A 15,859-nucleotide genomic window follows, 5' to 3' on the forward strand; every position below is an offset into this window, starting at 1 on the left:
TTTTTTTCGCTTGAATGCCCAGATTAGGAAGCAAAAATATAAGTTTAGAGAGTGAGGATCCCCATTTCCTTTCATTTTCCATCTTCTGTAGAAGTGCATATGTATTTTTTTCTCCCGGTCTAACCTCAACCACTTTGTGTCCTACTTGATTAGGTATTATCAGAATTAATCAGATTTTATGTCAGTAGCATTCTAAATTTCACCTTTCAAAATGGAATTTAAAATGTTACTGCTTCCTGAAAATGGAAATTAGATATTTTATTAGATGTTATTGGCTCCACTTGACAGCACTCTTACCCAAGTTGCTCAGTGCCATGTCATCACTTCCTGGATAGCAGTCAAATGGACAGAGAAGGAAGGCTTTGTTTAACAGGAAACATATGGCCCACTGAAGTGCTTTTGTCAAAGCCCCTAGGAGGAGGGAATAAGGCACTTTCTTTAGGTGGAAAACTAGACCATACAAGATCTGAGTCTGATTGCTGAATTGCACTTAAGGAGATAAGGAAAAGGGAAAGGTGTAAGTCATGGGATCACAAATTTAGAAGTGGAAAGACCATCAATGTCATCTAGTTCAGACACCTCATTTTACTAAAGAGAAAACTGAGGCACACTGAAGTATAACAAATTGCCCAGAAGCACACAGGTAATCAGTAACAGAATCAGAATGTGAAGCTAAGTCTTCTAGCTCATAGTACAACTTTCTTTCCATTGTGCCATACTGCTGATTTACATTTTGAATGGGAGGGTAATGGCCATTGATGGACTTGACCCTTGACAAAATTGTGAAATGATACTTTATTTCATGACCTCCTACTCCTTCATGAAATAACCTGGAATCTAATTCTACCTATTCACCCCAAATGCCCAGTAGTCTAATGTACTTTCCCCTCACTCCTACTAAAACTTGATCTCCCTGAACTCTTGCCTAGGAAAAGGTTCAATAAAATAATTCACATTAATGTATGAATGATGGATGACCTTTAACACATTTACTTTTCCCAGGGGTTTTTGTATTTAAATTCAAGACACAGTCAATTCAAATGAATGAAACTTTAATGATAGAATTTCAGGTAACAATGATAGATGAGTAAGGGAGATTTTGAGAAAATGGAAGATTTTCCCTTTTCTCTTTAAACTTACCATATTGTAAATCCTCTTATTCCAGGTGGCAAAAAGACCCTAACCATAATAAATCATGATATACAATGGCTATCAGTCATAGATATTGGCCTGAATATTTTGTATTATCCCCAATTTTTCTCCATAAAAGTTAAATTTAGTCTAGACTCAAAATATAGAAAGAAGTGAAGTCTAGTGGGAAAAAAATGTGTGTGTGTATTAATATGAGAACTTGAGTCCTATCTCTAATATTTAAGAGTTTTGCTCGGTTAATCTAAAATGGTCGAGTACATGAATTTAATAGAATATTTTTTATGCAGTAAGACATGACTCTACAAAATCTTTCTCCAGTGCCCAATCATGGAATAGAGAGGTTCCTTAAAATGAATTGTATCCAAGCTACATGACTGGGTTTGGGGTACACAACAAAAATATGGCACTGAGCATGTACAATAAGAACTCAATTAAGAGAACTGAATATCCAGATTCATCTTCATAAGACTTTGCCCAGGGTTACATTGATAAATGCTCAACAATCATCTCTTTGGTGTGGGGGTAGAGGGAGATGTACATATTACATACTTTTAAAGGTTAATCTTCATTATCAACATGGTTCTGATTGCTTTCTTAATTCTAGACAATAAAACAATAAAGTAAGCTCTGATTTTTAGCTTTCATCAATTTCCAGGGAGTAATTGCTCACACTGAAAATTTAACAATAGGCTCTGATAACCGGTTTGAGCTGTTGAACTGGTTCCTATACCCCCTGCCCACCATATATCCTCTTTGGGCCTCTGTTCCTTCTTCTACCAAGTGAGGGGGTTTGGTTGCTGTTATGGTTGTGATTGTGGTTTTATTGTTGTTTTAGTGTTTTTTGTTTTTGTTTTCTTTGCCTTTTGGAGGGCAATTGGGGTGAAGTAACTTGCCCAAGGTTACAAGGCTAGGTTGTGTGTGTGTGTGTGTGTGTGTGTGTGTGTTAAGTGTCTGAGGCCGCATCCAAACCCATGTCCTCCTGACTCTGGAGCCGGCGCTTTACTCACTGCTCCACCTAGCCACCCCTGTTGTTTTAGTTTAATTCTATTTCTGTCAAGAATCCTTCATCGCTTCTTAGAAGGAATATACTAGCATGAGTGAGGATTACTTTATCTAATTAACCTGTTAGTATTCATTGTAATAAGCAAAGTATCCAAAAGAATATGATAATGAGAAAACAGGACATAATAGAAAGATAATGGAATTGGGAGCAAGGAAATCTGAGTTCTAGTCTCAGTTCCACCATTAACTAGCTGTGTGACCCTCTCTGGGACTCACTTTCTTCAGCCATAAAATGGGGGATACCGAGAGGTTAAATTAGATTATATTTAAAGATCCTTCTGGCTCTGAAATGCTATCATTCCCTATTTTAGCTGCTATATGAAGTTTGATCCAGTAAAAAGAAGGCTGGATTCAGAAGAATCTGGGGTCAAATCCTTCCTCAGACACTCATTAGCTGTGTGACCCTGAGCAAATCAGTTACATTCAATCTAGCTTCCTTATCTATGGAATGGGGGGGGAGGTGTTTGAGAATCAAATGATATATGTTAAATACTTTGCAAACTTTAATATATAAAGGTCATCTATTACTACTAAAGTCTTGGTGCTGTTTTTGACCAAATGACATGGAAAATTTGTCCATTTAATGGCCATTTTACAGCACAAGGATGAGAGTCCTGAGGAGGAAGGATAGAAGAATGACTTTGGGGATTAGAGATTCACTAAAACCCAGCTCCAAGTAATGCAGCACAGCTATAGATGACTGGGAAACAGCTGCACCCAACAGGCCAGCCCTTAGGGGAGCAATTAGGAATGGAGATACCACTTTCAGAGCTAACAGAGAGTGTCAGAGACTAAATCTTTAGATAGTGATGAAAGATGCCAATCAAGGGACAGATTTGGGGTGTACGCAGAGTGGAACAAATTGTCAGCACCATATTGTTGCCACTGTTGTTGGGTTTTTCCATCTGCATAAGGCAAGCTGTGACTGGCAGCAGCATCTTGAAACACAGAAACATTCCTAAGTCTATGTCTGCAGAAACATTCGGGCTAAACACACATACATATGAATAGACAGACTTTGAGTGTTGAATTTAGAGTAAGAGAATATATGTTTAAATCCTGTCTCTGCTACATATTACCCAAATCATCTTGGTAAAACATTTCCCTATGCTACTCCTGGATCTCATTATCTATCAAGTAAGGGGTCTGGTCTAAATGACCTTTGCTGCTTAACATGGACTACAGGAACTTTTTTTTCACACACATTCATACATTTCAAATTTAGAGTCCTACTTTTCACTTCACTGAGCCAGTAAACATAAAGGAACAATAAAAAATGTGCATATACATGATCACAAAAGTCACTGTACAGTAGTAGAGGTGAGAACTGTCCCACCAGGGGTCTTAGCAAAGAGCTATGTTTGAGGAGCTGAGTTCCCTGTGTCAAAGGCAAGATTTGAGTGAGGACAATGAGATCGCTACTTAGGAGCAAACTCAAATAATATTCACACTGTGGGGAAGAGAAGGTCCTCAGGAAATCAGCACCTCAACATTAAGTTTTCATGTTATACTCTGGGTCATTTGACTCAGCTCCCAGGATTACCTTTATCCGGTGATGCTCCTGTCATGTGATAAAAGCTCAGGGCAGTGTCCACATCTTGAATTTTCTTCAGGAAAGTAAAGAAGTTTTCCACCTCTTCAAATATCAGGTCCTTCCGATCCTTGAAGTGCTTTTTGAGTTGCTTCTATATCACTTTTAGTTTCTTGGACTGGACCCCTCTGTATGCCAGCAACATACCACCAAACTGCCTCTCAGTGATTTGTCCATTGACAGGGTCCTGATGCTCAAACTCTAACCTCAGGATATCATGGTGAAGTTTAAGGTGAAATTCTAGGAAGCTCTTGATGGTCAGCTTCCCTTTGACACCAGCTCCAAAAAATAGGTTGTTAGGGTTGAACACAAGCCAGGCTTGAGGGTGTTACTGGTGGTAGAACAATATCTGTGAATGCCCACGCTGGTTTGGGAGGAAATGACGTTCTGAACCTGTTCCAACTCCCCCAGAGATGGCTTCTTCTCTTTCTCCATTTAAATCAAACATCTTGTAGGCAATTTCAAAATTTCTTTGAGGAGTAGAAAGGACAGTTGCAAGGAAGATGTAGTCAGACAAGGAGATGAGTCCACACTCTCCAAGCATGTCTTCATCCACAATTTTCTCTCCTCCCTGAGATATCTTTTTTCCATCAAAGCATCTCACTATGTACTGATCCAGGCTCGAATGTTCTGGCAGCTTCTCCTTAGGGGTTATGGATCTCATAAAATCTTATGGAGTCATAAATACTTTGACTACACAAGGCTCACTTACTATTTCCTTTCTTTCCTTTTTTATATTTTTGAAGTGGGGGTACAGCAGGGCATTTGGGGTTAAGTGACTTGCCCAAGGTCACATAGCTAGTAAGCGTGTCAAGTGTCTGAGGCCAAATTTGAACTCAGGTCCTCCTGATTCCAGGGCCTGTGCTCTATTCACTGCTCCACCCAGCTGCCCATTTACTATTTTCAAGGTAGGAAAATATTAGAAAATTTTGCCAGGAGTGGAGTAGGCTAGAATCGTGTTCTCATATTCCATCACCTTTCCATCTCGCAATCTGAAGCACTTCTTTTTCTCTTCTGGTAGACCATGAACATGACTGTTTTTACAGACTGCTTCATCCTCATTCTCCTTACTGACCTCATCCTCTTTGCCATCCTTGAAGTCTTGTTTAATGATGGTGGAGATTCTGCATGGGTTCTCTTCCACAAGTGGCCTGTACTTGCCATAACTGCAGATGTTCCCAGGAAAGCTGCCCTCATCAGTCTGCGCCTACCTGAGTAAGCTGTGTTGATCCATGGGACCAGGAAACAACAGCCAACCTGCCAATGGCAGGGAAAAAAACAAAGACAAAACATCCTAAGCACTGGAGCTAGCCCCTAGGACATACAGGACACTGCACCTTGCTGATACAGTTCTTGGAGAAATTAATGTACATCTCTCTTTAACATTTCCCCTATGGATCACTTGTGCGAAGACAGACCAATGGAAGAATCCAGAAGCCGAGTTCAACAAGCATCCTGGAGGTGCAGCTTGAACCTCAGAATTCTAAAGCAATAATATGGAAAGTCAGTAATACAGATGATTTGTGTGAAATTGGACAAGGCACTTTGCTTCTTGGGCCTCAGTTTCCTCATTTGTAAATTTTCACTAAATGACTTCAAAGGTACTTTCCAATTCTGAATCTATGAGACCTTCCTCCCATCTCGCCCTCTCCCTGGCATGCACGGCTCCAGGACCAGGAATTTTTTTTTCATAATCTGGATAACTGCTTTTCAGCATATTTTGTTTCCTTTGTAATCCTATGTATTTGATTTTATGTGCTAAATAGCATTATTCTAAGATAAGTCCAAGGACTTTACTAAAGGATTCTATACCAAAAAAAAAAAAAAGATAAGAATCCCTGTTTTAAATCTCTTTCAGTTCTGAGTCTATGAATGTCTTTACCTAATATGCTCTGCCCATACATTAATTATTCAAAACTAACTTTTGAAACATTGATCTTTGCTTAGGCATAGAAAAGAAAAAAGTGTGCCCCCCCTTCAAACTTATTTGCATAGAATTGTGGGCATGGAACATTTTCTCTATTGATGGACTTGATTGATATATTTGTTAGTTTTGCTGATCTTTTTTTTTCCTTTTCTCCCTTTCTTGTTCTTTGTTATAAGGGATGATGTACTGGTAAGGGAGGTAAAAGGATATAGTTGGAAATAAAGTTGTGTCAAAACAAAAGTTATATTTTTTAAAAAGAAAATAAAAAGGAATGTCATTAAAGAGCTACTAGGTAAAATTTGCAGAAATCAGATTTAGGCCAACATCTAACACTACATACAATAATAAGTTCAAATAGGGCTGACCTAACAATTAAGTCACATAATTGAAAAAATTAAAAAAAGCTATCATCAAATCAGGGACCATTCACAGCTTTACTTAAGGAGAAAGTTCTTAATAAAACAAAGGCTAGAGGTGACCACAAAGAGTAAGATAGATAGTATCAGCTAACTGGCACTTAGATGGTACAGAGGGTAAAGCACTAGAAGTTGCTTTAGGAGTCACAAAAACTTGAATTCCAATCCTGCCTCTCACACTTACTAACTGTGTGATTGTGGGCAAATCACTTAACATCTCTCAGTCTCAATTTTTCATCTGTAAAAGGGGAATAATAGTAACACCTCAATCACAAGGTTATGGTGAGGATCAAAAGGAAAAATGTATCTAAAGAACTTTCCAAATCTTAAAGTACCATATAAATGCTTACTGTTAGTATTTTTGTTATGTCAACTATAATTATAATGTCAGTAATATGATACAGAAAATGTTTTGTGTTAATAAATTCAAAGTAGCTACTATAGAAGGAAAGTTTCTGACTGGGAAAAAATCTTTATGTTAATGTAATGCGAATGTAAATTTTAAAGATCTTCCTTGCCCCTAGGCTAAAGTGCAGCAGAAGCCTGGGGAGGGAGGCTTGTTTTTCAGTAGATACTTTTTGATTGGCCAGTGGGTCAATAAGGTTGTTACATTCTCTGAGCCAGGAGAAGGCTATATAAGCCCTGATGTGAGGCTGTGTTTTGGGACTCACTTTGAGAAGTGTTCTGTGATTTGATCTGAATTCTGGGAAGCCGTTGTTGAGAGTCCCCCGGCTTTGAAAAACCCAGAATGTGGAAACCCAGATGTTGACTGGGTATGGATGTAATGGTTGGACAGTTTGGAAATCTGTCTACTTGATGTTTCTGTCTTGATAATTATGCCTGTATACTTTGAGGTTCAGGGTGCTGACCTTTTCTCCTGAACAAGGTAAACGATATATGTCTGACTGATTAAAGTAAGCTTGTTAACCCATTTTGAGTTGCTTTCCTTTAACAAAGCAGATCCAAGAACCTGTGGTAGCAGCAAACCCTGAGGATGCTTGGGGTGCTTGCTGCTACAGTTAAGTATCTTCTGATAGGGTTCTGATATATAGGGAATGAACACAAATATATGGAACCAAGAACTATTTTCCAAATGCTAAGAATATAATAATAAGTGACAAATGAGGATAATAATAATAGCCAACATTTACATAGTACCTAGTATTGCTAGGCACTGTATTAAGCACTTAGCAAATATTTCATTTGACATGAAAACATGAAGACACAGTTCTCAAAAGAATTACAAGCCACAACTGTATGAAATACTTTTACAAATCACTAATAATAAGAGAAATAAAAATCAAATGACTCCAAAATTTCACTTCACACCCAGCAAATTGGCAAAAATTAAAAAAGAATGATAAACAAATAGTCAATGTTAGAGAAGGTGGGGTGAAACAGGCACAGTAGTTTACTATCAGTGAAACTGTGAATTAGTATAACTAGTCTAGAAAGCATTTTGAAACCATGCTGAAAACGTTCTTAATGCATCTGTACCATTTGATTAAAAAACAAAACAAAACACTGCTGGACATATGCCCCAAAGAGTTCAACTATAGGAAAAACAAATTCTAGAATCAAGGAACTGGAAACAAAGTAGATTCTCAAGTAGGAAAGGACTAAATAAAATGTGAAATATTAATATACTGGAATAGTCCTGTGTCAAAAGAAATAATGACTTTGAAAAATATGGAGAAGTGTAGGAAAGCTCTTGTAGCTGAAGCACTATAAAGAAAGACAAACTAGGTTAATTATATTGACAATAATATATATAAAAAGACTACAATAATGTAAATGGAAATAACAACAAAGAATTTAATGCTGTGTAATTAAATTTGACTTTGTAAAAGAGAAGAGAAAATGCTATGTAATCAATTACAATCCATAAGCATTTATTGATCATCTGCTATATTCCAAGTACCGCACAGGGGCAGGAGATAAAAATACAAAAATGAAACAGTCTTGTGGGCCAGACCTGACTTATTTCAGTCTAGTGGTTTAGGTTCAAGAGTTGAATTAAATAAAATACTTATTGGCTGTTAATTTCTTTTCAACAATATTTACTTAATAATAGTATAGAAAAGATATTAAACAAGAATACAACATTGATTCAATTGAATGCTGCTTTTTTGCCTTTCTGTTAGCCGTGTTGATGTGTAAGCATATGAATCATACAAGAAGAAGGAGCTCCCAAGAACTTCATGTTCTGGCTTTCATACCTGTGTAACCAGGAAACTATTTGAATTATTGAATCTTAATTCCCTAGATGAAGGTTCTGCAAGACCCTTGGCCAAATCTGGTCCTCTGCCTATTATTTTTTATGGCTGGAAGCTAAGTGGGTTTTATTTTTTTTTTCATTTTTAAATATAATAAAACTTTCTTTTAAAATGTAAAAGACATTCTTAATTTATGGAGCCACAAAAAAATAGGGTCCTGGCCAGATTTCATCAACAGGCTATAGTTTGTTGATTCTTGTTCTATAACATTAGTCTCAAGGACAGTTTCACTACAATTTTAGGGAAAAACAAGCTTAATTTAACATGACAGGGTCATTAGCAAGCTTTTTCAAGGAGCTAATATTTTATGCAGAAAAACAAGAAGTTCATATATATTATATATATATATATGCAAAATACATACAAAGTAAATGCAATGTAATTTGGGTGGACAGGGATTAGAAACTAAAAGGATCATTTAGAAAATGATGCTTCAGTTTAATTTTGAGTGAAAACAGAAGATTCTAAGATGTGGAAGTGATGAGAGACCCCAATCCAGACATGGGGACAGCTAATACAAAATCATGGGAATGGGAAATGGAGAATCCTGTTTGAGGGAATGCAGTTAGAAAGGTAGGTGGGGCCAAGTGTGAAAGACCTTGAGTGCAATAAACATGAGTTTATATTCGATCCTAGAGCCAATAGGGAGCAGGTTTTGTTTGTTGAGCAGGGGAACTGGTCTGTTCTACAATATATTCTCTGAAAATCACTTTGGCAACTATGTAGATAATATAATGGTGAGAGGAGAGACTTAAGGCAAGAAGTACAAATAGGAAGCTTTTGCAATCATCTAAAATAGATGTGAAGAGGATTGTGACCAGGTGAATAGGGAGAGACAGATGTAAGAGATGTTGAAGATTTGTTGTTGAGTTGTTTATAGTTGTGTTTTTTTTCAGAGTTTTTTAGACTCTTCATGATCCCATTTGGGGTTTTCTTGGCAAAGATACTAGAATGTTTCATCATTTCTTTCTGCAGTTCTTTTTACAGATGAGGATCTAAGACAAACCGTTTAAGTGACTTGCCCAAGGTCACATAGCTAGTAAGTCTCTGAGGCTGGATTTGAACTCAGGTCTTTCCGACTCTAGGCACAATGCTCTAGGCACTGCACCAACTAGATGATGCTATTGCAGAGAAAAAAACAACAAAATCTGACAACTGAAAAGATATGTGAGGTGAGGGAGAGTGAAGAGTCAAGATATTGACATTGCAAACCTGGGTGACTGGAAGGATAGTGTCAGTCTTGACATAAATAATGTAGTTAGGAAGAGGTGTGCGTTTAGGGGGAAAGATAATGTTTAGCTTGGGAATGTTAATAGGCACATGGCACCTTGAAACTGGGATTGGAGTTCAGGAGTGGTTGAAGGGGCCATACATACGGCACATTGCATATTCTGTCAAACTTAGTTGATATGTGTTAGCTTAGATAACCTGCTTTTGTTCTTTTTTTTTTCTTTGTTAGAAGTGATGGCTGGGGTGTCTAGGTGGCGCAGTGAATAGAGCACCGGCCCTGGAGTCAGGAGGACTTGAGTTCAAATCTGGCCTCAGATACTTAACACAAAACTAGCTATGGGACCTTGGGGCAAGTCACTTAACCCTAATTGCCCTCCAAAAAGCAAAAAAAAAAAAAGTGATGGCTTTCTGGATAGGTGACAGAGGGACAATATTTTAGTAGAAGATGATATGAAAACAAAACAACCCTTTTTTTTTTAAGTTGAGAGGGTTCCTTAATGTTGTTCTCTCTTTCTTGAACTACCTTGCACCTTTTATCTAGACTTCTCCTTTATCATTAGCATAATCTACCTTATATCAGACTTGATCAATGTACACTTGACATCTTCCCATCAATTTTCAAGTTCCTTGAGGAAGAAACTGTGTCACTTTTTTTCCTCTTAATCTCGGTGGTCTCTAACATAGGGCTTGGGATATAATAGGTGTTTAATAAATGTTTATTAAATTGAATTCTTGGTACAAATGATAAGACACATGGCCTGCTACAAAACACAATAAATTCTATGATGAATTTCTCATAAAAAAATTGAGAGCCTTCCTAGCTTAGATAACTGAACCTGGATGACTTAAGAAGGCAAAAAATAATAAGAGATCTAGCCCTTATTTAATCATGGGCTAGTTTAGTCTGCTCATTTGACATTTTTGCTTTTTGGAGGGAGGAAGGTAGGGCAATTGGGGTTAAGTGACTTGCCCAAGGTCAGAAAGCTAGTTTTGTGTTAAGTATCTGAGGCTGGATTTCAAATCAGGTCCTCCTGACTCCAGGGCGGGTGCTCTATTCACTGCGCCATCTAGCTACCCCTTTAATGACTTTTTCAACATCTAGATCAGACCAATCCAGTGTGGGTCACAATGGATACATTCAACTCTAGCTAGCGTTGCATACTTCACATGGTCTAATCCTTAGGAGATCTTGGAAAATTCATGAGATTTATGCACATTGAGGAGGAAAGTTCAATACAACAGTTGATATTTTTCCAATAGTTTGAGCTCAGGGCTGTTCATAGCTGCATCAAACTATCAGTATAAATAGCCAGTGCTTTCTGTAACTCTGCTGCTGTGCCTGGGCCACATCCTTGGGCTTAGAGACTGATCTTTAAATTAAACAGTGGAGGAAAATTGCATTTTTCTTCCATTTCTGAAATGATTTCTCTGAGCCCCTCTCCTCAGCCTGTAAAATAACTATGATTCACTGACTATTTCCATCGCAGGTGCAATTGGGGTTGCCTGTAATGCAGGGTTATTTTTAATAAGAAACTAAACTGAAATCCCATTTAGTTAGAAGGACATTTAGAATCTCCTCAGGTGTCTAAAGAGATTGGAAAGTCAGTAGAGGTTCATTCATCCTTGAGGGCTCTCTGGAATCCAAAGTTATTTGGCCTCAGTGTCATGTATGTGAGTTGCTCTAAGGAGCTTCTGGGGCTATCCAGTATTCAGCCAGTTATGTCAAGTAGCTACCATGGGGTCTTTTGTATGGATTCATAGAAAGATGGAGATTGTTAATAAGTGATCTGGGCCCTGTATTAATACAGCAAACTTGCCTCTACCATTGATTCCAAAAGTCCAAGAAAGGCAAATGACTTAATTTGGACAAATATTATTAAGCTTGTCTGATTCAGTTCAGCAGACACTGCTGAAATGCTTGCTTTATGCCCAGTGCTAGGTTAGGCATTGAAGAAGGATCTGGGAGGAGAAAAGCTGAAGGGCTCAGAGATAAGAACTCTGGATAGCACAGTAGACTATCTAGATGACATTGCAATTGCTAAAAATAAATATTACAATGGATCTCATCTTTATTTCTATTTGTTCCTTATGGTTGGGGGGGGGGTGTAAAATACTGAGCTTGGAGCCAGAGGATCTAATTGCAAATCCTGGATCTCTTGTATGAGTGACATTGGAAAAATTTCTCGATCTCTTTGAGCCTCAGTTTCTTCATCCATAAAATTGGGGGGGACGGTAAATTAGATTGTTGCTCAAGTCTTTTCCAACTCTAGTTTTATGATCATATTATCTCTCAGAATTTCAGTTTCTTCATCTATAAAATGAGGATATTGAACTATATAACTTCTAAGATCTCACCCAGCTTTAGACCTGTGATACTGTCCTACCAGACATATTATTTCCTCTGAATTTTACATACGTTTCAATAATTAACTAACAGTTATGTAATTCATAGACTGACCCAATGGTGACATTCCCTTCTCAATGTGTCTCCAGAGATATAGTGGACTATTACTTGTAAATAAGATAGTCTTGTGGGGCAGTTAGGCAGCACAGTGAATAGAGCATTTCCTCTGGAGTTGGGAAGACCTGAGTTCAAATCCAGTTTCAGACACTTAATATGTGCTAGCTATGACCTTGGGCAAGTCACTTAACTCTAATTGCCCTGCCCTCCCCCCTGCAAAAAAAGAAAAGAAAAAAAGATAGTCACTGGCTGTGGCAATAACACAGAGAGAATGGAGTCCTTTGTTTTGTTTTGGTTTTTTACTATCTTTTTTTTTTTTGAAGGGAGGAAGGCAAAGCAATTGGGGTTAAGTAACTTGCCCAAGGTTAGTAAGTGTCAAGTGTCTGAGTCCGGATTTGAACTCAAGTCCTCCTGACTCCAGAGCCGGTGCTCTATTTACTATACCACCTAGCTGCCCCTGGAGTCTTTTGTTGATGAAATTAACTTTCATTTCACCAATAACAGTCCATTCACAGTGACCATTTATTGCATCTGATACATTCCACTCAAGTTCTGTAACTTCACTTGCAACTTCATATATCTGGATAGTTCCTGACACCCTAAATAAGAAGGAATTTTGCTATCACACCATCAGTGATGTTGGCACTGAGTTCAGCACAGGCATCTCTTTCCTTAATGTTATCTACAATAACTAGGCATGATTATTCCCAGGATTCCCTCTGTCAGCTTTGCATTTGGAGAAGGATCATGAAATTAGTGATTCATCCTATTGTTCATTGACAAATAATTTTCTAGTTTGAGTTGGAGTCAGGAAAAGAACCTAGCATAGAATATTAGCTCTTCTATTTATTATCTATTTTAGCCTTGGACAGGGAAGCTAGGTGGCACAGTAGATAAAATGCCAGGTCTAGATCTGGGAAGACATTTTTCCTGAGTTCAAATCTGTTTCAGACACTTACTAGCTGTCACTTCACCCTGTCTACCTCTGTTTCCTCATCTGTTAAGTGACCTGGAGAAGGAAATGGCAAATCATTCCGGTATCTTTGCCAAGAAAACCCCAAATGGGATCATGAAGGGTCAGAAATGACTGAAAAATGACTCAACAAGAAGTTTTAGACAATTCACTTCAACTCACCGAATTTCAGTTTCCTTATCTGTAAAATAGGAATAATGATACTTATTCTACTTCCTTCACAGCGTCAGCATGAGACCTGTGAAATACTATAATTATTTTCACTTAGATAATTCATTCCTCAAACTCTACCCTGCTAGCTGGTGTTTAGGTATCTGACTATCTACATAGCTAAAATTCACCATAGAATAACTGAAGAATCATACTCCCTCTGCTTGAATTTTTCATTGTTCATCTCAATCCCGCAATAATAATGTAAGAAGGTAGTGATCAGGGGGAGTCTGACTTATTTGAAGACTTTTCACAATCAAACTGATGCACAATTTCCCTCCTTGGAAACTCCCAAACATATGGGAATTACATGAGTTTACCCACAGCTTCTGAGACAAGTTAGAAACTAGAAATCCTGAGTGTATTTTCCAGCTAAACAGATGGCAACAACTGGGGCACTGATAGTTTTTCTTCAGAAGCACATAGCTAACATAGACATATGTGTGCCCACTCAGTCCATTGTTCATGAACAATGTCTATGAGTCTAAAACTCCTTTGAGGAAGAAGACAGACTTTGAATTCTCTAAATAGTATAATACCAAAATTTGGCCTTCTAGTCTGAGAAAAAAAGATTTTATGGGCAACTTCTTATGGGCAATCTGAAGTCTGAGAGTTTCCAAGTTAAAGAAATAGTTCTAGGATGGTGGCTAGGTGGCACAGTAAATACAGCACCAGCCCTGGAGTCAGGAGCACCTGAGTTCAAATCCAGCCTCAGACATTTAATACTTACTAGCCATGCAAGTGACTTGGGCAAGTCACTTAACCCCAATTGCCCTGCCTTCCCCCCTCCAAAAAGCAAAATTAGAAAAAGTTCTAGGATCTAAATTTCTAGCTAAAGAATGGAATTTCCTGATATAGCATGGTCCTTGAAGAAAGAAGTATACTATCCACAGTTTCTACATGCTTTATAAGTGCTTTATTTGTGCTTTACTTTACTAAGTGCTTTACTTGAAGAATGAGTCAGTGAATTATTCAGACAATGCTAATCCAATAGGAAGAGAATCACTTGTTCAGCAGTTCCCAAATGATGTTGCTGAGATGACTCTGTGGAGGAGAGGGGCTTATAAGAACATCAAAGATTTCCCATGACAACTATCCCAAACTCAGTCTTCTTTAATAAAGACTGAATAGGGGGCGGCTAGGTGGCACAGTGAGTAAAGCGTCGGCCCCAGAGTCAGGAGGACCCGAGTTCAGTTCTGGCCTCAGACAATTAACACCCACCCACCCACACACACACACACACACACACACACAAACTAGCTGTGTAACCTTGGGCAAGTTACTTAACTCCAATTGCCCTTCAAAAGGCAAAAAAAAAAAAAAGACTGAATAGGCTATGTGTATGATTTCAGCATTTTTTTAAAGTGTTCATAGTTCTCTGTGACTCTTTTTCTTTCTTCTGTATCTTATGTGTGATAAAACAAAGACTAGTCTGAAGCTGAAATTCTTTTAGTGTCTTAGATGCTTGTTTGGTAATTCTTTTTATCCAAATTCTAGGGAAATCTAGATATGAGCGATATCATGAATAAAAAGATAATTTTGCTGAAGCAACTTCAGGTAGGCCAATGAGCTGAAGATAGACAATAATCCTTTCAAAGTCAAGACCCTAGGATTACAGCCCATCTGCGTGAGAAAAACCTTAGCAAATCCTGGACAATAGGTAATGATAATCACAAAATGTTAAAGTTAAGAATGAGAGTTAAAGATGATTTAGTCCAAACTCTTCATCTTATGGAATATGAACCTGAAGCAATAAAAAGAGAGTGACTTCCCCAAGATTCCAGGTTTGACTTTAGCCCAAGCCTTTCTACACTAAATCCAATATTCCTTCTACTCTGACATGCTTCCATTCATGAAAACAAAAAATGAGATTAGCTCACATACATACAATGATTAACAATTAAATAAATACTTAAAATTTCAAATGATTAAGAATTAAATGCACAAAATCATTTTCTTGGTGCATTAGTAGGAATAGTTTAATGAAGTGAAAAGAGTGCTAGATTTGCAGTCAAAAGATCGGAATTAGAACCTCCACTCTGTCCGTTTCTAGCTATGTGACCTATAATAAATCATTCAACCTCTCTAGCCTTACTTGTGAACTAAAAATCTGACTAGATGAAAAGATTACACACACATGTGTGCATACATCATATGTGCATACACATACATGTGTGCATGTGTATATACACGCATCACATACACATGCACATCCATGTGCACATACACATACAAGTACACATACACATACTAAAGCCCATTGGTGTAGGACTCTCCTTGGTGGAGATGAAGGTCCTCCCTTATTTGAGGGGCAGGATGGATTTAGTAAGAGGCCAGAAAGCTCCAGCCTTTGCTGGTTTCCCCTTCAGAACTCCTCAAATGGGAGTCTTCTTAAGTTTAGTCTTAAATTGGTTTCCACCTTTGAGAGAGAAGGTGGAAAAAAACAGTTCTACTTCAGATAGTCAAAGGATAAGTCTTTGGGAAGATATGAAATGAACATAGTCTCTATCATATCCCTATGCCCAGTTCACTACACTAAAGACTTTGGGGAGTTTTCCCTT

General features: G+C 37.9%; 1 pseudogene; it reads right to left on the bottom strand.

Annotated features, from left to right (window-relative positions):
• Positions 1-3,740: 3,740 nt before the first annotated feature.
• Positions 3,741-15,859, bottom strand: part of LOC138159003 (calcium uptake protein 1, mitochondrial pseudogene) — a 19,450-nt pseudogene continuing 7,331 nt past the window's right edge.

The sequence above is a fragment of the Petaurus breviceps genome, unplaced genomic scaffold (assembly GCF_028583685.1).
Source record: "Petaurus breviceps papuanus isolate PSGF00001 unplaced genomic scaffold, PetGlider_PUasm1.0 175, whole genome shotgun sequence".
Lineage (NCBI taxonomy): Eukaryota > Metazoa > Chordata > Mammalia > Diprotodontia > Petauridae > Petaurus > Petaurus breviceps.